Source organism: Leptinotarsa decemlineata, unplaced genomic scaffold (assembly GCF_025532065.1).
Source record: "Leptinotarsa decemlineata unplaced genomic scaffold, Ldec_3_MD MMD2_P_RNA_scaffold_2, whole genome shotgun sequence".
In the NCBI taxonomy this organism is placed as follows: domain Eukaryota; kingdom Metazoa; phylum Arthropoda; class Insecta; order Coleoptera; family Chrysomelidae; genus Leptinotarsa; species Leptinotarsa decemlineata.
Window position 1 is genome coordinate 18,324,346 of NW_027412529.1, and position 22,905 is coordinate 18,347,250.

At 34.4% G+C, this 22,905-nt stretch overlaps 1 long non-coding RNA gene across 2 annotated transcripts; it reads right to left on the bottom strand.

Annotated features, from left to right (window-relative positions):
* Window positions 1-5,937: 5,937 nt before the first annotated feature.
* LOC141484711 (uncharacterized) lies at window positions 5,938-7,491 on the bottom strand. 2 transcript variants are annotated; one of them, XR_012466753.1, is made up of 4 exons: window positions 7,368-7,491; window positions 6,648-6,704; window positions 6,446-6,587; window positions 5,938-5,998 (listed from the first exon to the last, which is right to left on the bottom strand). It is a non-coding gene; the product is annotated as an uncharacterized lncRNA (long non-coding RNA). The 2 variants fall into 2 exon arrangements; XR_012466752.1 differs by lacking the exon at window positions 7,368-7,491 and having other exon boundaries at window positions 6,648-7,357.
* Between the last annotated feature and the right edge of the window lie 15,414 nt (window positions 7,492-22,905).

Here is a 22,905-nt window from a genome sequence, read left to right on the forward strand (position 1 = left end):
GTACATCCTCCCAAGGAGTTGTCTTCCTAGGTCATCGTCCATCCTGTCTTTTCCAGGAAGGTGAACAGGTCACTGGGAGACGTCTACTTTATATCGGCAGGTGTAGGCCAATAGTTGCCGAACACACACTCTCTCATTGACGATAACTCCGGACATTTGCATAGGACATGCCTGACAGTTTCGTCTTCATGTTCACAAATCCTGCATAGAGGTGTGTCCACTAGTCCATATTGTGGAGGCGAAAAAGTGTCTATTTTCGATTTATTTTATGTCATTCTATCATCTAACTTTCCTCTGCAATACAGAACGACGGATCTACTTCTGGAGATACCTCTTCAGATATGTCTTTAGACAGTTGAGTAATAAATAATTTTCAAGTACCTGTTCCATAGACGTACATAATTGAGTCGGTTCAAAGGTGAAGAATGCTTGAACATTCAATGAGGTTTGATTTGATATAACAAATCTGAAAAGACTTCTGAAGTGATAACTTTTTATGGGAGGGTAAATCGCTTCGTTACCTAACGCGTTACAGTAACATTCTGTCTGGCTTCCCTTTCTCGTCTCCACTCTCGTCGGACAGATGTTTAGTGTGCGATAGATATATACTGTTGACAGTATTATGAGACTCTAACCAGCAAGCACGTAATATTCTTTCATTGTGTGAAACGTGGTTTGGAAATGATGATAATAATTTTGTATATGTGCTTTATCAGTATCATTATGTAATGCTAAAAAAGTAACAATTGGCTTATGGTAGTTACATACCATATAATAAAACGTTCAAGAAGTTCATTAAATTTTTTGTTTTCGACCCCTATGCCATACAAAATAGTGTTGACCTACCAAAGTATTGAAAACCGGCCTATACCAGTTGTGGCAATTCATAACAAAATAACAAAACTTCGTTCGAGCACCCTGGAATCGTTTGGAATTCATGAATTCATTTATTACTCTTGGCACGGGTATACATATGTAACATATATCAGTTTCAATGAAACTAAACTGAATTTCCATTATAATAGGCAGTGAATTCTCAAAAATATTATTGACTTCAAACAAAAACATTGTTGTCAAGTTATGATTCTATATATTTGTTGTGGAATTGGCCGCGGTGGTAGTGCGCCCGACTCACGACTAGATATTTTTCTCGAGAGAATTTATCTGGTTGAAGCTGGGATGATTCTGCAACCGTGTTAGGAATCACACATTAAAAGGTGAGACCTCGTTAGTCCTTAGCTCGCACAAGTTTCCCAACTTCTGAGAGTTGTCGTTCGCATGGGGGCGAGAGCTGATTAACGGAAAAACAGATTTTAAACAGGTTATATTTTTAGGAGTGATTGAAATTTTGGGAAACATTGATGTCTCCAAGTGAGGATTACAGTGTTTCATGTGAGGGAAATTTCCACCTTTCATTCAGTATATTGTGTAGGAATCCTGTAAATGATATCTGATTCAATTTCATAACGAATGTTTGGATAACAAACTGAGTAGATAAAAGTGTTTTTGTATAATTCAGTGTTCATATAAAAGTATTTGTGTCTGAAAGTTACTTCTTCACATGATCTACATGTCTATGTATAGGGTCTTCTCTGATTGACGACTTATTTATTTTGTGAAAATTCATGTTCACTATAAAAACCCACCTTTGTCTATTTTCACGATAATTTTATTTTTGTTTACTAATTTCGATCATTTCACTATTTTCAAAAGTTTTGAAAATGGTGTAATGGTGTAACATAAAAGTATAGTGTAAAATAGACAAAAGTGTGTTTTTATAGTCTATCCTCAGTATGTATAGAGTCACTTCTTATTTTGAAATTGATTGTTTCCTTCCTTTCTTTGGAAGATTCCTACATTTTTTTATATCAAGATGGCGTAGTAGAAATTCAAAAACTTACTTCTCCAAAAAATAAGTCACTCCTAAAAATATAACTCTTTCAATTCAAACAAGATTTCTTTGGCTGGGATTTAATCAAGTAAGCGAATGCATATCATTACGATGTCATCGATGACATGGGTGGATCGAACTCATTCCGTGACATAAATTCGTAATTTATGAATTAATTGTGTTTTTTTTATGTTATTCAGATTAGTACTAAAGGGCTCTTAGGCAAGTGTCTTACGGCAAAACATCGATGTCTACCAGTGGGGTTGACAGTGTTCCATATAGGTGAAATCTTTACCTTTCATGTAGTATATTGTGTAGGAATCCTATGAATGATATCTGATTCAATTCCGTAACGAATGTTTCGAATAGAAAGTGTAGATAGTAATTCAGTGTTCATATAAAAGTAATTGTTTCGAAAGAATTTGTTTTTCGCGTAATTCAATGTTTATATGAAAGTATCTGTTCCAGAAGGGCTTTTTCTTTCAGTTTGTGTCTGATCTACACATTTTTATATAGAGTTACTTCTTCTTTTGGAATTTATTACATACTCCTTTTCTTTGGAAGATTTCCACATTTTTTTGTATGAAGATGAAGTAGTGATTCTATATATTTCATTATCTGATAAAATATATAGAATGATGAAATATATAGAATTACAATCTGACAACAATGTTTTCATTTTAATGCAATAATATTTCCAAAAATAAGTGCCTACTATTATGAAAATCCAGTATATAATTATTATTGAATTGTCCATAGTTCTTATTCAATTGTATTTCATTTATTATTTTGTTTTCATCAGGTCTGTACACACTGCTGCTCAAAAAATCAGCTCAGGACTACCAAAATTTTTTTTTTTCAGAATTTGTTCAATAACATGTCGATGAATGATATGGTGAATTTTGAATTGAACAGGATGTATAAAATGTGGCATTTCCATCGGAAATTGAAATCGGAAGTGAATTGGCTTTTAATAGCAGTAGTAGTAGAAAATCTTCTGTATTATCTCGAATTATTGGGCTGGCAATACCTGATAATATTTTAATCAGGTAAGAATACAGAGCAAAATGTTTATTGCAAACATTGTTCCGTTGAATTATAATAATTAAAAAAAATATATATTTGATATCCACAAGATTTCGCTTATGTCATTTCAAAACTCAACAGACAAGTCCTCTACATTTTAAAATGCCGACGCATTTGGTGAGTTATCCCTATCAACTCGCAAAATTTGTCCATTAAACTTGATAAATTACTTTTAATAAAATTTTGTTAGAGCGTCTCGGAAATTTAAACGACCTTAATAAAGGAAGTGCGAAAATGCGACATTACTTCCTTAGACACACACTAAATTTCACGTTAAATTACTCGAAATTTCAAAGGGCCCGGAAAGTTCCGAACTTTCAGATATGAGTTTCCCCTGAAATAGTTACGATTCGTTGGGGATACCGCTTCAGAATTATTAAAAGCTCATTGAAGAGCGGTTGGTACCATTTTCGAATTGATATGAAATTTCTATCAGTATTCAATAGTGCAGTGATTTCTGTAGGTTTATTCGAGTAAATTTTCATTCACAGCATATGCATATCTCACAATGGGTTAGGGAGACAATGTTTCAAAAGTTTTGACTGTTTTTTAAGTCTACTTCAACCTGTAATATCTCAATGAATACTTATTCAATTCAATCGAAGTAAGCGCCATATGAATTGGTGCACTTTTGCCAACATTACACAGGTCGATTAATTTCATCAGCATGAAAAATTTCTGATGGGGATTCGATAAAATAGACGAAGGACGTTTTTGCCTGGTTCTTATTGGCGAAGGTTCTACAGTTGAGAATGTTGTCGAAGTGCTTGAAAAGATGGTAATCGGTTGGCAAGAGGTCTGGAAAGTAGGGTGGGTGGGGCAGAACTTCCATGCTCTATTTGTTTGATATGCGGACGGTAATTTGTAAACCGCGCGGGCGGGCGTTGGACCTCTGTTGTTGATTAGTACCGGCGGCTGTTGATGCAATTTTCAATACATTTTTTGCATTCGGGAAGTGCCTTAGTGGTTCATTGGTGTACAACCACTACCCTGAACGTCTCCTGTTGTCGTATAGGGACCCACTTTTCATCACACGTGACGATCCGATCCAGAAAAAAATATTTTTTCTTGCGCGAAAGCAAAGAAGAACAGACTTCGAAACGTGACAATATCTGTCGATCGTTGAGCTTTTTGACCTCTCCAATACGTTTAAAACCATCGAAAACCGCATGGTAGCTGACGCCCACTTCTTCTGTCATCCCACGCACTGTTTCTGATGGGTCAGTCTCCACCAGGGTACCCAAATCCTTATCCTGGTCGGCCACTTCGGGGTTCATCTTCAAAGCTGAAATCTTCGGAACAAAATTTCGCAAACCAACGTCTAACAATACGTTCATTGTCAAATGCCCAGTTGATTTTTCAAGCTGTTTCGGCAGCGCTTTTTTCCAATTTGAATTCGTAGAGAAAAATTGAAGGCTATACTTTTCATCAGTTAGAATGTGAATGTTCGACAAAAAAGTACCGGAAATCAAGTTTGTTCATCGATTACTACAGCAAATTGCTTTAGCTGCGATATTGAAATTGTCTCCAAGTAGGCAAAACTCTAAACTAGTTTCGAGAAATAACGTTGTTTCAGAGAGGACGAAATCCTGGCTGATAGGCCGTGGTCGAATGGAACCAGCAGTACCAAACGTTTCGTCTGCTACCACGGTAGACACAACTGCACGTGCGTTGGGTGCAAGGATGAAGGTTGTTTCTCTCAGCAAAGACTGACAGTTAGTCTGAAGAGTCAGCTGAGACCACACGGAAAAAAAGGATTTGTTGAATGAAATAAAATTCACTTCATTCAAAGAAATACAAGTGTCATATATGCACGACAAAATATTTTGTTGATGCAAGTAAAAGGAATTCTTGACTCCTAACTATTTCTTCAAGCATATGTTCATTGTATCAAACAAATATTTCATTGAAACAATCGCATCCATTAGTTATTTCAATTCAAAGAATAATTGAATTCAAGTAATATTTTGTCTAATTGATAGCGAGAATGATTTAGAGTAATATTCTATTGAACAAACAAAATTTAAAGATGGGTGAAATAGTGGATCTGATTGAAATAATCAAATGTATTTTCTATTTGAGTAAAAGTTATGTTGAAGAAACATGATATATCTGCAGGATGATGGAGAACTTTGCTTGTTTTGATAATGGGAAAATTTCCACTAAACTAATGATTTTGTTGAACAAATAATGAATAGTAGTTGAACGAACAATGTTTATACCTCATTGTGAGTATCTTTCTGATAGAGTAAAGCATTTCGAAAGTTCAAAATAAGTATGAATAATGATGTAGCAAATGAAATAAAGTTACAAATCGAAATCCTTCCCTCTTGTTTGAATTTGGTTATTGGATTCAATTAACCAAACCAAGTATTCTAATCTGAGTACCAGCATCTCGTTGGTAATAATTTTCAGTTCTACTGAAAATTACTTTCCTCTTCTCCAAAACTTAAATATGTTTTTTAAGTTTGTAGATAGAAAGCATTACGTATAGTTTTAGTATATTGAGAAAATTACTTTTCGGCAGAATCAGAAATACAGATTCAGTGATTGAATTTACATGAATCTCCAATCAAAATAAATCAAGTTATTGAATAATTGTGAGAATATACTATAGTTTGTTCAACAACCCGATTTCTCAATACATTAAATACACTTTGTATCATTTTCTCAACTGGATTATTGATCTACTTACGTATCACGATTTTTCAATCAGCTGCTGATGGGAGTCTTACGGATAATATTTCATATTCAATACTGATTATGTAAATGCCATGGAAAATTGTTCAACGTGAGAATGAGCAAAATATAAATAAAAATCGAAACATTTCAGTACCAAATTTATTCAATCAATAAATTATAATAGATTTCTACAAATATTTAAATGAAAATATACATTTTTCACAAATGGTTAATCCTACTATAAAACATTAATATAATTTATTATTTATTATTATTATTGGTGATATCTACTAAAAAACAATTAGAGTTGATTTCGAAACCTTTCACTGAAGTAATGATCTAAAATGAAAGAGAACAGAGATTAGTGATAGTCTACATTTTCGCAATAATAGTATTGGATCAATTTCTACTAACTAGCTTAGATATTATCCCATAGAAATATAAAAATATAATTATTTTTTTTTTGTACACATCCAATTTAACAAAAGGAGATACCCTTATTTTTTGATAATAGGAAAAAAACAATGACGTACTTCATCATAGAAAAATTTGATTAGAAATATGACAGTGATGACAAAATTTACCAAGGTCTCCAATCATAACTTTCAGGCCTTCAAATCTATTAAATTGAAGAATTCTAGCATTCAATTACTCAGGTATAGACCTGAATAATAATAAGTATCTACAGCAAATCGCAAAAATATATAGTTATTTGAGAAAACTGAATATGTTTTTAATTGTAATGGTATACATATTTATTATTGAAGTTATGAATGAAAGAAATACCTCTGTTATATATGATTCTTAATTTATTCCCTCAATTGCTTCCTTGATTGAATATTTTTCTTTTGCTAATTGGGGAAGTCATTTCTTTCATTTCTTCATCAGTGAGCCTTTTAGCTATGTCTAAGGTCACATCATTTTCTGTCTTTAAAGTATGTGTTTTAAGTATATTATTAGGAGATAAATAATATATGTATTTTTTTACCTTTAAAAATGCCAATTAGGTCATTCAATCCCAAGTTATTAAGAAATTCCTCCATGTCTAAAAATAAAAGAGATTATATTGCATGTTTTGAGTTCGTGCAGTTTTGTTGGATGTCATCATTTCTGTAAATATGTTACAAATAACTTTCCTTTTTCGGTATTACTGATTTTAATGAAGTAATACAAGAGAAATCTGTGATTATTTCACAATGTTCTTTGAAAGAAAAATCTTAAAAAGAGGTTCCTTCAAGAATTCAGTATATACTATCATGATGAAAATGAAATCATTGTTTATGGCACCATTCAATTATTTATGATGTAAGAAATTTACAATTCGAAATAAAGGTACAGCTCTTCGCCGACATTGTATACCTACACATATTTCTGTGGCAAACACCTCAATTATATTTACTCTGAAAATGTCCAATTCCTTCCAAAAATCAAAGGTCAACTAGGTACCCAGTGTATGCATACCTACCTACCTCTCAATGATAATCATTTCACTAGACAACTTCTACTTTCTCAAAAACAGAATTAAAAACATGGAAGCTTTCTTTCAGTCATTACATTAAACAATAAGAACTTCAAGCCACTTTTATAGATAGCTGTCGAGCAAAATGTATGGGCACGTGCTTGAAAAAAACGATGTCCGTTTATCCAATATATGCTATTCATAATTATTTCAAAATATGGAATGAAAGAAAGTATATTATCAACATACCTGTGAAAACACTGAAAAACTTCAATTCACGTATAATCAAAACCTCTTCGTCATTTCCTTGAAAAACACAAAACAAATTGTTAATTCTCATTCCATTCGTGATTAGTTTACGGTTCTTGCGAAAATGCAATTTTTCAAACCAACAAATAATAAAAATATTGAAATGAAATTATCCATAATCTTGAAATTATTTCCAAAATTAGTTAAAGGTATTGATATGTATTGTTGAAGTGAAAATAAATATTCAGTTGATTCAATTATATATTAGTGTCAAAACAGCACCCCATAGTGTTAAACTGAATTGGAAAGTTTTCATTCAACAGACGTACTTTTGATTTGATGAAATTATATTGTTTGACTTAACCGAATTATTTTAAGAACTCAATAAATGTTATTCTTGAAATGATCCACAATTCATTTGACTAAGTAAAAGACCTCTTGAATTGAAATGTTAGAGAAATTAAAATGAGAATTCCATTTTGTCTCCGCAAAATTATCATCTAATCGATACAATACACACGTCGTTTGGAATGAATGATATTTAATCAAAGTGATGAAATAAATTAGACTAAACAAATTTCTTTGAAGTAACAAATCTTTTTTTTCCGTGCACGGTCTGCCACTCTGGATTTTGTTCTTATTGATCGTGACTCCGGCCAGCTCACGTTTCGTATTGAATAATTTGATTTTCTGTTGTGAAATAATCCCTTGAATAATCTTTAAAGGAATTTGGCATAGAAAATCACCTCGATCTTAAAAAAAAATGTTGTGTAAAACAAATGCTCTTTTTGTAATAGTTACATAAGTAACTATCCTTCCGACCTGTAATCCATATTGGGTAATGGTCAACAAATGAGAGAATGAATATTTCGAAATGGAACATTTACCCCTCTCAATGTTTCTACATTTCACGATCTTTGAATGCCTGCTGAAAAATAACCATTTTCTTGGCTAATACCAATATGGACATTGAATTATTACCTGACAGACATTGATACTAGTGTAAACTATACGTTTCACAACTCATTTACAACTTTCACGACCGAAAATAACTCTATAAAGCTATTTCACGAATTTTTTGGTCGTGGTCTGCATGTTGTATGGCTGTAAACCACGGCCCAAAAACCAGGACTATAGGTTTGACACAAACCTAGGAGGCTTGGTGATGCAGCCAGTAAGCGACTCATCGCCATCTCAAGAGTAGGATACCATATGAATCTGTCTTGCATCAAATTCTTGAGTAGCAAAAGGAAAACCTGTATCAGGAAAGCGAAAAATCCTGTCTTGACTACATCTAATATATCGTCAAGAATAGCTGACCTACACATGCCATCATATGGAGGCTTTACGGGGATAAGGAGAGCATTTCCTGTTTGGTGAGTGCATAGAAAACACCGCAGACGTGCGAGAGCGTTTCCGTGATATATGTTACAGTGAGAACTACTCCTTAATTCACACATTTGTGTTGTTCATTACTTGACCAATGTAGTATCGAACTGACTATCGACAGTTCACTTCACTAGGCAATTCAGGACATGAAAGCAAAGTACGTACTCCACTAAAGTGGTCAAAGTTTGGCAAAGCCCCAGTTTAGCCAGCTAACCTTACTGAATAAATTAAACGCCTGAATCTTTGTGAATGGAGTCACAAGTGGGAAAAAGCACTCTAACATAATTCAAAATTGGTGTGATGACTCTGTCGAAGAGAAATACATAGGAACGTATCAGGAACATAAATATTTCGAAATGAAATTTGAAGACATTCACTTATCTCAACGTTCCAAAACTGCATATGAAATGATTTCCTACTGTGTAGGAACTTATTCATTTATTTTCCTATTATTATTATTATATCCATCAAAAAATACTTCAACGATGGCGCTATAGTTACCTCGTGAATATATAATGCATTGTATATGTTATATTAATGATTATATAACTGATTTTACAGTAAAGGTCCTGTTAAACTGTTATATTTTTCAAGCAATGTATATCAACATCATATACAGGCCGTATTTTTTAGCTGATACCACTACTGCTGTCTGGGAAACGGTAGATCCTACAAGGACGGTTTAATGAAACAAAAATTGCTTATTTAGGGATTCAACCCACTGGTAGTTTCAGATCTATAAAATCATCAACGGTTTCTGAGATATTTGCAAAAAACTGAAAATGACAGATTTTATTTTTTTGCTTTACCGCCTCCATTTCAAATGATATCAAAAAATTCCAAAGAGACTTTTGGCTTTATTAAATGTGCTTTATAATCTGGGTGAACTCATTTTTCAATGCAAAGTTTTGTTCATTGAATTCCTTCATCATCATATTTTTTTTAAATACGGACCTGTATATTTTTTATATATTTTGTAGTCATTATAATTAAAAATTCGTTGACATATCACAACTTATGTATTTCTCGACGTTTTTTCCCGAAACCACATCATCAATACTCTATCATTTAACTTATTTCATTCAATGAGAAATCAAATATCAAAATATTGTTGTAACACATAGTTAACAGTATCATTAATACATCACATTAAAAAAAAACAGTTGCGAAAGAAAATGAGGCTAAGTGGCAAATCTTCTAATAACTCAATTAGAGTCCCTGATAAGAAATTCAAGTATAATTTTCCGGTCAGAGATGTTTCAAAAAAGTGGGGGCCAATAATTTCATTATCAAGAACACTAAGCCATTCGTTAACACCATATCTCTTGAAAATTGAAAACTCTATGTAAATATTCATTTTCTTGTCGCCAATGATAATTTATATTCCTATTGAACCATCCGTTATTGGTAAATGTACTTCCATCACTCCACAATTTTTTTTTACAAATTTCATTATCTTGGCGAAATTTTCTAATGAGCCATCTACAAAAAACTTTTCTCTTGTTGAAGTCCGTTGAACTCAAATGATGAAATTTCCTGACTCGATAAGGCTTGAATTTATTTTTCTTAAAAATTTTCATACAGACGTAGTGGGTATGGCCGAATTATGAGCAATACTTCCTTGTTCTCATTTTTTTTATTTTCCATAAATCCTAAATCAAATTATTGTCACTTTATCATTATTGTGAATCTTCTTTGAACTCACCTAAAACGCCGATTTCATTATCGCCACCACATACATTAACCGTACATCTTTCAGAGGGTTTTTCAAAAGATCCATAATTCCATAAAGTATTTTCGATTCGTTGAAAATATCTATGATTAGGTTGTCGTTGTTCAGGATACAATTCCTGATACATTGCCAGAGATTTGGTGGGTTAGGTTGGATTGGGTTGGGTTGGGTTGGGTCCTACAAAAAGCATATCCACTTTTTTGTTATTGGAAAAATTCATCCTCATTTTCTGAACAGAAATTTTTGGGTAACTACAAATTTTCAAAAGACATTTGGAAATTATTAATGGCTTGGTATTGATACAAAGATTATTGGTCTCTCTTTTTCAAGATGACCCTGATAGAAATTTAGTTGGATTTCAGTGAATACAAATATTAATAATCTCAATGAACGACATTATTGACAGGAGAACTCTGGATTTCAGTAACATTCGGAAATTCGAGCTCTTAATAAAATATGATAGTGATGATGTGGTTTCGGGAAATATAGATGTTGTGATATATCAAAGAATTTGTAATTATAATGACTACGAAAATGTATACAACAATATACAGGTTCATATTTAAAAAACATGTATTGATGATGAAATTCAATGAACGAAACGTTGCATTAAGAAATGAGTTCATCCAGATTATAAAGCACATGAAATAAAGCAGAAAGTTTCTCTATCATTTTTTGATATTATTGAAAATGGAGGCGGTAGAACAAAAAAATAAAATCTGTCATTTTCAGTTTTTTGCAAATATCTCACAAACCGTTGATGATTTTATGGATCTGAAAGTACCATCCCTAAAAAGGTAACTTTTGTTCCATTTAACCGTCCTTGTACGACCTACCGTTTCCGAGAAAGCAATAGTGGTATCGATTTATCGATATCATGAAACACAATCAAGGGTTTTGCATGAAATTTGATATTGGCTCAAGAAAACACGCGTACACGTTAGATTGTGGACTTGAGATGATTTGTCCTGTTCGATTTTCGTGGGCTCTGCCTGTTTTCTGTATTCTCAGCCATCTCTATCTGAAGAAGTGATTTTGAAACACGTTGAAATCGAAGGTAAGGAAAAACCAAGGCTAGGAAGTAATTACTTGATATTCCAATTTAGCACCAAGTACCTACAGTTTCATACATATCAACTTAGTTATTTCACAGTTTTCAATACGGGATATGGATCAGTTAATTAAAATAATTGACAAAAAGTTTCGGAGACGACTACTGCTTGCATTTCTTTATTAATAAACCACTTCCAAAGTCTTTGCAACCTTATCCATATGCACAGTACTATATATGCATCATAAAAACATAAACATAAAATAAAAAATTTCAATTTCAACGTTCAGATTAGTACCGTGATTAGTACCGTGTATTATCAAATTAATCAAATCACATTCATATTTGTTTTTATGTAATATTTTTTCAAGTAAGAGGAAAATATGTTATGCTTAATATACAAAAAAGTATCCGAAAATTTGAAGATTTTTTTTCTTTACTTCGAAAGAGTGAAAAATCTTGCTTCTGATGGTGTGATGAGATGTTGCAATGAAGCTTTTTAAATTTGGGAAGTTCCGTTCAATGAGAATATTTCAGGAATATTATCGAACGGGCAAAAAAAATTATTTTAGATGATCCAATTTAAAATCTCCTTCAAGAGCTGATTACCTTTGTGAAAAGCGGTGAGTATAGAATTCAAACAGATATCAAATAATTCGAATTCAATTTTACGCGTCAAAAAATACAATTTTTTTTCATTATACTACTGTTATTTTTGAAATTGTTTTCTTTTCAATGAAGTATTCATATTGCAGTTCATAAAGAAGATGCGGAAAATTGCGTTGTTTAAAATATGACAATTTAAGCGAAGAGGAATTCGACAACTGCTGGAAAGCATGTGTGAAATATCACATTTCTCAAATCAAAACATCTGAACACCTTCGTCATCTGGAGACGTGGGAGGGATAGACTGGACCTATTTTATATCACATAAATGCTCAACACCGTATCATCAAGTTCACCATGGAGACTGAACAGGAACAACGGATAGCTTTTCTAGATTTACTCTTCGGAAGGTGTGGCACACAACTGACACATAAATTATATCGAAAACCGACACATACGGACAGATATCTGCATGCACTTTTGAACCACCATCAAAGTCAAAAGCGGGAAATTATCAACACCCTGACGGAACATGCCCGTAGAATATGTGAACCGGAACACCTACAAGAAGAATTTGATCATCTTCAAGTGGCATTTGAGAAATGCACGGTTGCACGTGCATTTCTACCGTACATCCCTAAGGTTACAGACAGAATTGGAAAAAGATTAGGAAAGCATATAATAAAAACAGTGTTCAAGCCCACCAGGAAGATACATCAAAGCCTGAGATCTGCGAAAGACAAGAGAGATCCCCTGTCAGCTGCGGGGTTATATAGTATACCATGCACCTGCGGAAAAGTTTATATCGGTACCACCAAAAGATCCATGCATACAAGGCTAAATGAACATCGAAAAAACTGTAGATTAGGTCAAATAGATAAATTGGCACTAGCGGAACACGCATTTAGTGAAAGAGATCACACGATACTGCTGGATCATGGATACCACAGTCGTCTTGTGCGGGAAGCCATAGAAATCCATAAACATACGGAAAACTATAACAGAAAAGAGGAGATGGTAGCGCTCAACCGGATTTGGAATCCAATACTAAAAGATGCTGAAGTGGCAACAGCGCAATGTTACGTCATTAACATGTAATAACGGTTCGGCCAATAACAACGCAACAATAAGAGGGACGGACTACCTGAGTCAACATAAAAATGCACGAACTGCTTGGGAGCGCATCCAGCAAGCTATAGATGATGCGAACTGTTCCCCAGGCCGAGGACAACAGAATGGAACAGTCCCAGACAATCCGAAAGTCAGAGGCCTAAACAGCAGCCATCAGCTAGAAAGACGACCCCACAAAAAACGCAAACAGAGAGCGGCAACGAACTAATAAATGTTCTAGGAAAACTTTCGACAGAATAGCAGAAGATCACGCAAGCGGTATTAGCTGCTTTATTAGAAGCACCTGAAGACGTTGATGCCAGCACGGATTCCAGAATTACTGAAGATAGGGTCGTAGAACATTAACGGTTTCACAGAAAGGATACAACCTATATAGGACAGATAAGCCAGAAGAGCGCCACGCCGCAGGGGATGCGGCGCTGCTAGTAAAAACCGAACTGGCGCAACACGAAGACAAAAAGCCGGAAATACAACAGAAGCAGTAGCGGTCAGAGTGAAACTGAAACGCTATGAACAGCTGAGAATTTCGTCGGTTTACCTGTCTCCGCAAGATATGAGACAAGAGAGGATCGACATAGCAGAACAACTTTAACAAGTTGGCGCTCTACGCTGACGACACAGCTCTGCTGGCGAGCGCACCAGATACTTGATTAAAGGAATGGGCCAACCTGTGGAAGATCAGTATAAACCCTGACAAGAGACAGGCAATACTGTACACCCGGAGGATGGTAAACCCGGAAGGAAACGTCATCTTCAACGGATGAGAGATTCCGTGGACCAACGAAGCTAGATACTTGGGGGTCAACCTGGACAAAAGATTAACGTTCAGGTCTCACGTACGGCAGAGAATAGGAGTGCCGAGATCTGTCCAACAAAACCTGTTACCAATAATAGGATGAAGAAGCAACATGGGATTGAAAGTGAAGCTGCTGATGATAAAGACCGTAATACTACCGATAATCCTGAACGCCTGCACTGCCTGAGGCCAGTGCGCTCAAAGATATGTACCGAATAGGTACATATTTCGGGATGAAGACCTGAACATACACTACGTGGACGCATACATGGGAAAACACGGAGAGGACACGTTTGACAGAATTCGAGCGCACGACAACCCAGCGCTAAGAAACCTACATAACGCACTAAACAGGGATGACCCCAGATTTCGAGAGAGGGACAAACACAGGAGGACAATGAAGCAGAATCAAAGACCACCACCGAGAGTCGCTGTCAAGCGGCTAAGGTAAGCAAGAAAATTTCTCAACCAGACCTCAAATTGATCTCTCATTTTCAGATCCACAGAGAACCAACACTTGCTCGCGACTAAAAAGACACTCGTCTCCGGTTAATTTTTGGGGACCCCATGCATGCAATAGTTCAGTTAGGAAAGTCATGATAAAACAATTCAAGAGATCAGAAAGTAAAAGCACCCACAGGCCGACTTTCAACCAAAGAAGGTCAGATGTCAATCTTGCTGAAGTGCCCATCAGTAAGTTGAGGACCGCTCCGGAGGAGCGGGGGTGGATGGACGAGATGGGATGTTCTGCACACATTAACCATGTGGAGAAGACTTCAACTCAGGGCACTCAAACCGGGAGGGGGCATGGGGGGGTGTAAACATAAATACAATCTACGAACTAGAAATCTAGAATAGAACTAGAATAATCAAGATAAATAAACCTCTGAAGAAGCCAGCCACTCATGTTGGCGAAACGTTTGGATGCAGTTCTAAACTACGACGGCCTACAAACCCGAATGGAGATAGGAACACTGATAACTCAGCTTAAATTATCAGAATTATACCTTATAACTCCAGTGAATCGTGTCTTCTAAGTGGCTATAAATAAAACGAATGAAATAAACGATCTGAAACTCTGTAAAAGATGACTAACCTTCATCTACGTTTTCATGCATCAAGTGTAACTATCATAGTTACTTGCATTTTATTCACAGGTCGAAATTGAAAACACATTCACATAATTACTTTTTTCTACTTACGACAATCAGCTGTACAAAATGAATGGAGAGCCACACTCAAAAGTTTCGTGAATATTCTGTGTAGAGCGACTGTTATTTCACTTTATATCGTTATTTTGAACTCAACCGGAATGTACCTACTTTATATAGCTCAAAAAGCGTATCCATTATTCATGAGAGTAGATCCACTTTGTTTTCTTCATTTTCAGTAACGAATATGGGAAACGAAATTGGTACTTGCGCCGCTTCAAGCTAAAAGTCTATTTAATAGTTTGATATATACATTGTGGCCTATCGAAAACGTTTCACAAGGCATTACATAGTGAGAAAGAGATTTTCGACAAAGTCGAAAGACATGTTTTTTCTGAAGGAACAACTTTGAGCCGAGTCAAGTTATACCTCATTAAATAGGTTTTTTATACCTCATACATTGGGGATTGATTTTTAGAGGAAGATCAATTCTTTCAGATATTGAAGTCAGAAAATACATCTGAAAAAAATTTATTCAATTTTACTTCACATACTGCATTAGTCAATAATATTCCATCGAAAGTAGTCGCTGTTTTTGGTTATTTGAATATACTTTTTTGATGACCAACCAATTGTCCAGTTTCAACTTCACATTTAGATAATACAGGTCGTTTGCTTGGTAGTCTTGTGACTTGTCGTTGACAAGTTTCAAATTTGTTGAAACTTTTACATTTATCAACAATGATGTATTCCATTCCCGAAAAAGTAAACATGGAACTTTATTCGAAAAACAAATCGGGTCTGAAACTGTATAACAAGCGACTTCCTACAAACACGCTCTTGGGAAAATTGTTCACGAATACAAGCCATTGATGGTAATTTCTTTTTCAATGTATTTTTCAAAAAAAGTTCTTGGGAAAGAAAGTTTATGGCTTTCTACTACTCCACCTTGATACAAAAAAATGTGGGAATCTTCCAAAGAAAGGAAGAAATTAATCAATTTGAAAATGAGTAACTCTATACATGGATGTGTAGATCATGCAAAGAAGTAACTTTCAGACACAAACTGGAAGAAATCCCTCCTGAAACAGCTACTTCCAAATACACATTGAATTACCCGAAAGAAAAAAATTCTTTCCAAACAAATACTTTTATATGAACACTGAATTATACAGAAGATACTTTCCTCTACTCAGTTTGTATTCCAAACATTCGTTATGGAATAAAATCAGATATCATCCACAGGAGTTCTACTTTAAATGAATGGTAACAAATGGTACTTACATAGAACACTGTCATCCTCACTGGTAGACATCGATGTTTCGCTGAAAGACACTTGCCTCAAGGCTCTTCAGTACCAAATTGGAAAACATTATAGAAAATACACACAATTCATTCATGAATTATGATTTTTTTAAATTAATCACCCCTAACAATATAACCCCTTCAATTCATATAAGATTCCTCTAGGCTCGGATTTAATCAAATTGGTGAATGAATGTCATTACGATGTCATCGATGATATAAGTAGATCAAACTTATTCCGTGACATCAAAAACTCGTAATTCATGAATGAATTTTGTGTATTTTCTATAATGGTATCAAATTTGGTACTGAAGAGACTCAAGGCAAGTGTCTTTCGGCGAAACATCGATGTCTACCAGTGAGGATGACAGTTTTCCATGTAAGTGCAATTTGTTACCATTCATTTAAAGTAGAACTCCTGTGAATGATATCTGATTTTATTCCATAACGAATGTTTGGAATACAAACCGAATAGAGAAAATTATCTTCTGTATAATTCAGTGCTCATATAGAAGATAAAATTATTTGTTTCAAAAGAACTTTTTTCTTTCGTGTAATTCAATGTTCATATGAGAGTAGCTGTTTCAAGAAGGCTTTTTTCCAGTTTGTGTCTGAAAGTTACTTCTTTGCATGATCTACACATCCATGTATAGAGTTACTTATTTTCAAATTGATTAATTTTCTCCTTTCTTTGGAAGATTTTCACATTATTTTATATCAAGATGGAGTAGTAGAAAGCCAAAAACTTTCTTTCTCAAAAATTAATCACTTCTAAAAAAAAACCCTTCAATTCAAAGTGTAATTGCTTCTTGACGGGTTTGGTGACACTACAATTATCGTTACTGACATCATTCTGAGAAATTTTCATGTGACACAGCTAAGGTAAAAGACATAGAAAATTTTAATCCTCATTTTTCATGATGATTTCCTACCACGTAATTATGGCTACATCCATCAATTTATTTAAATGATACTGATGGTGTATAATGCCTTGGCAAACCCCATAATACATCACTGTAAAATATTATGGGATGGTACCTTCAAGACAACACTAGTTACCTCTAAAGTGATTCGAAATTCAATAATGAGAATTATGATAAAAAAAGATCGAAGGTATTATACTCAGATGTTGTATGATGAAACCAGATTATACGGAGTTAGAAAAACATTTTTCTGAGCTATTTCTTCGATTGAATGTACAGCATGCTTTCAATACTCGTAATAGTTCACTTGAGACCATGCTTGTTCCACGATGCAGACTCAAGCATAATCAAAAATTTATAACTTATCTTGGACCTAAACCTCACAACACTCTACCCGAATCATTGAAAAACAAATTCAAATCCGAAATATAGTTAACAAAATTTGTTGACAGCAATTGGAATATGCGTCTTCTGATACTTGAATGAGGGATAACCATTATTGGATGTGCCTTCTAGAGCGCATTTCGAACATATCTATCTCTTTTTCGTCCTATCTTTTATTTGCCCTATCTCTTTCTTACTCCACCCTGGAAAATTAGTATGTCTAGTTATATAGGATTAGAATTACTATTTTATTTTTGTGCTACATTACAAGCTCCTTTAGGTGGCTGTAACTTTCATTAGTTCTCATAGAAATATGTAATCTCTAAATTTCATGTAGCAATTATGTCTTATAACTGAATTAAGTGAATTTTCTTTATGATGAATTAACAGACTAGATGAAAATGGATCCTCAGTACAATGAATAGGAGAAGTCAGGACTCTTCTGCATCCCTTGAAAAATATATATGATTATAAAAACTACTTGTTTTTCGAGACAAAAGGGTGCAATTGAGTGGGCTTCTCGATCACTCGACTTATATTTTTTGTGCTGACGCATAAAAACAATATTTACAGAACTCTACCTAGCACACTGGAAGATCTTCGAAGACGACTCGAAGTGACAACGCGAGTGCGCCAGAAATTACGTTAACGGTTCAGTTATAATCGGTATCACTTCATGTATGTTAGCGTTAACAGTTTGAGTATTAATTATTGAAGTTCAGAAGTAGAATTCAATCGATTTCTGCATTTTTTGTCAAACATATTGTTGGTATTTTGAAATTCCATATTTTCTAAAGATTGGATCAATTTTCAGTCATTAGATATTAATGTATAGAAGATAAATATTTGGGATGATGTTCTCTTTCATTTGGTAATATTTGGGACTTCCTCCCACTTAGAGGTTCATTTTGGATTTTATCAAAAAATTCTTACCCACCCTGTGATGATAGATAGATAGATTCATTTGACAACTCCACGGTTGAATGTTTGTTGCAAGTTGGTTGAAATATAAAAAGAAAACTAATTAATATTTAATTATAAGTTGTAAATAAAATAAAAGATGGTTTTGAACGTTACAATATTTACTTGCGATGCACTGCTTGGAACCTTTGGTGTAGTAATGAGTATTACTAGAGTTTCAAGAGAAAGATCAAATATCTTCCTCTCGAAGATGATCACTTAGTGATCGAAATACGTGTCGAGGTATCAAAATAACGGTTTGGTGTTGGGAAAAAACTCCAGTAATATTCGTCACAATATTTACGGTAGAATTGAAGGGGTTATATTTTTAGGGGTTATTTATTTTTGGGAAAGAAAGTTTTTGGCTTTCTACTACTCCATCTGGATACAAAAAAAAAGATGAGGGAATGTTTGGGAGATTTCCTCATTTTGATCATTCAGTAAATTACCCGAATTCCTGAATCTATTGATTTCTGAACATTCTAGAAGATTGAGTTTCAAACTCTTCTCTTCTAAATGAAACACATCGTATTGATTATTGAACTCATATCTTTCTGCTGGAAGATGTTTTGCAAATGTGGAATTGGTCTTTCTGTTTGCAAAACTACTTCTATGCTCTTTAATTCTTGGGGAAGATATTTTCCTCGTTTGGCCAATATTCAGTTTTGGGCAAGAATTACAACTCAGCTTCTATAAACTCATGTCTTTATTGTTTTTAATAAATTTACTCCGACTATTATTCGTTCTGTAAGCTACGTTTACGCATTCTCTCTTCAAAAAACGGACAATATCATTATTTGCTTCAGCCAAATATGACAATGTCCTATAACTGACGTTATTGCATCGTGAATTTGGGTAGATCTGGTCCATGGCTTGCTTTTGTACTTTTCTGGAAAAAATAGAGTCTATAATATCTACCTTATCACCTTTGTTGACCACAGTTTGTTTGATCAAACTCAGCTCTCTCTGGAAATTACTCTGTCATGAATAATGCCTTTGTCCTGTGCTGCCCTGGCTTGAAAGCCTTTCAGCTAGGCATCTTCCCTCTATCCTAGCATCACCACTGTCAAAGGACCCGTGCTCTTCCAAATCACCGAGGATCAAAGACCCATAACTTTATTGAAAAAAACAAACCAGATTTACATTTTTACAACTTTCAAAAATTAACAATAAATTGAACTTAACTAATTATACTTAACTATTATATTTCTCTTTAAGGTAGTCTTAACTAATTCAACTTAACTAAGCAATTCTCTCCAGGTATTGACAAATCATTTTTCAGCCTGTAAGAGCTCCACAAGTCAGATAGCATCTATTCCATGACTGTTTCAATTGGGAAGATCTTCGCTACTTTAACGTCGTTTCTTCAACAGCGTCATTGGTAGCTTGCCTCTCATCCGTCCCTCTCCTCTCTCACGACACTCTCTGCCCACTCATTCGCCACACGTATCCATTCATTTCTCCTTCCATTCCTGTCTCTCATCTGCATTCCTCCCTTCTCTTGTTCCAGCCGTTCTTTCCATTCACGCCACCCAGTTCCATCGCCGTCCATGCATATCTCTATCACGTGTTCTGCCGTTTCAGACTCTCAGACAGTGGAATATTCAATAGTCTATGAAGCATACCATTGAATACGGCAACTTTATGCTGGCAAGGGTGAATGGAGGAATTCTGTATGATAATGTTCGTGTAAGATGGTTTGTGGAAAATTGCAAATTCATATTTATTGTTGTTTTTCGTAATGGTTAAGTCAAAATAATTTATAGAATCATCTACCTCCCTTCCAGAGGCGAATTTTATTGACGGGTGGATGGAATATACATATATAATGACATAAATGAACTTGCCTGATTGCCAATCTGTATCAGTAAAACAGACTAAGATATCATCTACGTAACTATACATGTACAAAAAACTCTTAATTGACTGATTATTATGGATTTCATACTCTCTGTTATCCATGAAAATTTCAGTCAGCAAGGGACTCAAAGGGTTCCTCATCATTAGTCTTTCATTGCATGAATAACATTTTTCGTCAAACTGGAAATAATTTTGAGATAGACAGATAGTAAATGAATCTGAAATATCCTGTTTTATCAGTAGATTCACACTCAACCAGTTCAATTGTTTCACTTGAATACGTTAGTTATGAAATACTTTCACTGCACGATCAAGTCAACATAACTAAAAACATTCAAAGCAATTGTACGACTGCTATCATTAATAGTCTTTACTGAAATACCACTGGAGGCGATCGATAAAGTGCTATGAAGGGAGACAAGAAGCTAAATAACTCTTCAACAAAACTGACGGATTGATGGAGGGTCTGGCAGAGCAATTCATCATTTTCTTTGAAATAATGAGTTGATTACGGTCGCAATACTTAACTTTGTTCCTATGTACATTTTCCTGGCAATTAAAGATGAATTTCGCTTCGAAGTAGTTAAACAGTTTTTCTATTTCAGTCGAGACTACTAGAAAGTGAATTAGACAGATCGTGATGGAAAGCTTTTTGAAATATGTTGAACATTTTATATTGAACTCTCTAACCCTTTTAACTTCGTATCTCCTTAGAATTGATTGAGGTTGTGTCATCAGCTGAAATATATTATTTTTTTTTATATTATGTTTGTGTAGTACGGAGTCAGGCTACACTATCACGACCAGTATTGCCAGCTCATTTTCATGCAAGAGAGATTATTTTTTTGTATCAAAACAATTGTAGATTGAAGCAAAAAACAGTTGAGAATATATTTTATAGATACATATCACATACATGGTACTTTCCACTATTCACAGTCATTTAATAATCATAACAAAATGCAAACTGGGTCATCAGTAGATTTTATGTCCTAAACAGTCAAAGAGAAGGATGATAGTTTCGCCCTCTAGACAGTTCTAGAACAATTCAGATCATTTAAAAGTATGTGAAAGCACTCCAAAAAATTTCAGAACATCCTGGAATGCTTTCGAATGTTCGGGAATAGTCCAGAAGATTCGAGAGGACATCAAGGAAATTATTTGATGTGGTGGCCCCCCATCCCCAATCCAAGAAGAATTTTCAGTTTGTACATAAATGGCGGGCTTTCTAAAATATAAGAGTCGTAAGGTGCGCCCTCTAGAAATTTCTTAAACTGACAGAAACATTTGGATAGCATTTCACAATATTCCAGAATATACCGGAACCGGAATAATATGGAATGTTCGGAAATGGTCTGGAATGAAGCTATCTTTATAGTCAATATCGTACATTATTAGACCTCAAACCCACCGTTTTTTTAAAATATCGAGATATTGATGGGTATACTATAAAAAAAGGTAAGGAATACTCTTAAATCGATTCTGATCATGTAAAATCAGAAAAACCATCAGAAAAACAAAAATTTCATCTTAGTTTTTCAATGAGAAATATATGAATGATGCCCGATTTAGATTAGTTAGAAGGTCGGTTCAACTATAAAAAGTATTCTGAAGGTAAATCGAACGGTGTAATGAAACCGAAAAACAGCATTAGGTGTTTTTGAAATATGTGAAAAAATGATAATAGTCAATTTTTCTTTCATTAGGCCTTTCAGAAACATTTTTGTAGAGTTTTCATATACACTTTTATTTGTCTTCATTCAAATTTTCAAAGGGCATTCAATAATGGCCACCTTCAACTTCAACATTACTGCATGTACATCATTGTGATGCCTCAGGTTGCTATTGTCGAGCGAATCACATCTAGTAAATTTCTAAACTGTCAAATGAAAATCTCACATTAAGTGTTTATCTGAATATGTTATACTGGATTTTCATCAAGTATCGGCCATTTTTATCATAACATTACAATCCCAGGAGTTTCTTCGTTATCTTTTAGAAAGTTTACATGATGACGTTAATAGAATTATTGAGAAACCTAAACCGACCTTAACGGAGATTAACGAAAAATTGAGCGACAGCGAAAAAGCACAAAAGTCATGGCAGATTTATTTGAGTACATATAACTTTAAGATTGTAGATAATTTCGTTGGTCAATTAAAATCCACGATGAAGTGCACACATTGTGGACACTCATCTGTAACATCCGATCCTTTCTGGGATTTGTCACTCCCCATACCAGAAAGAACT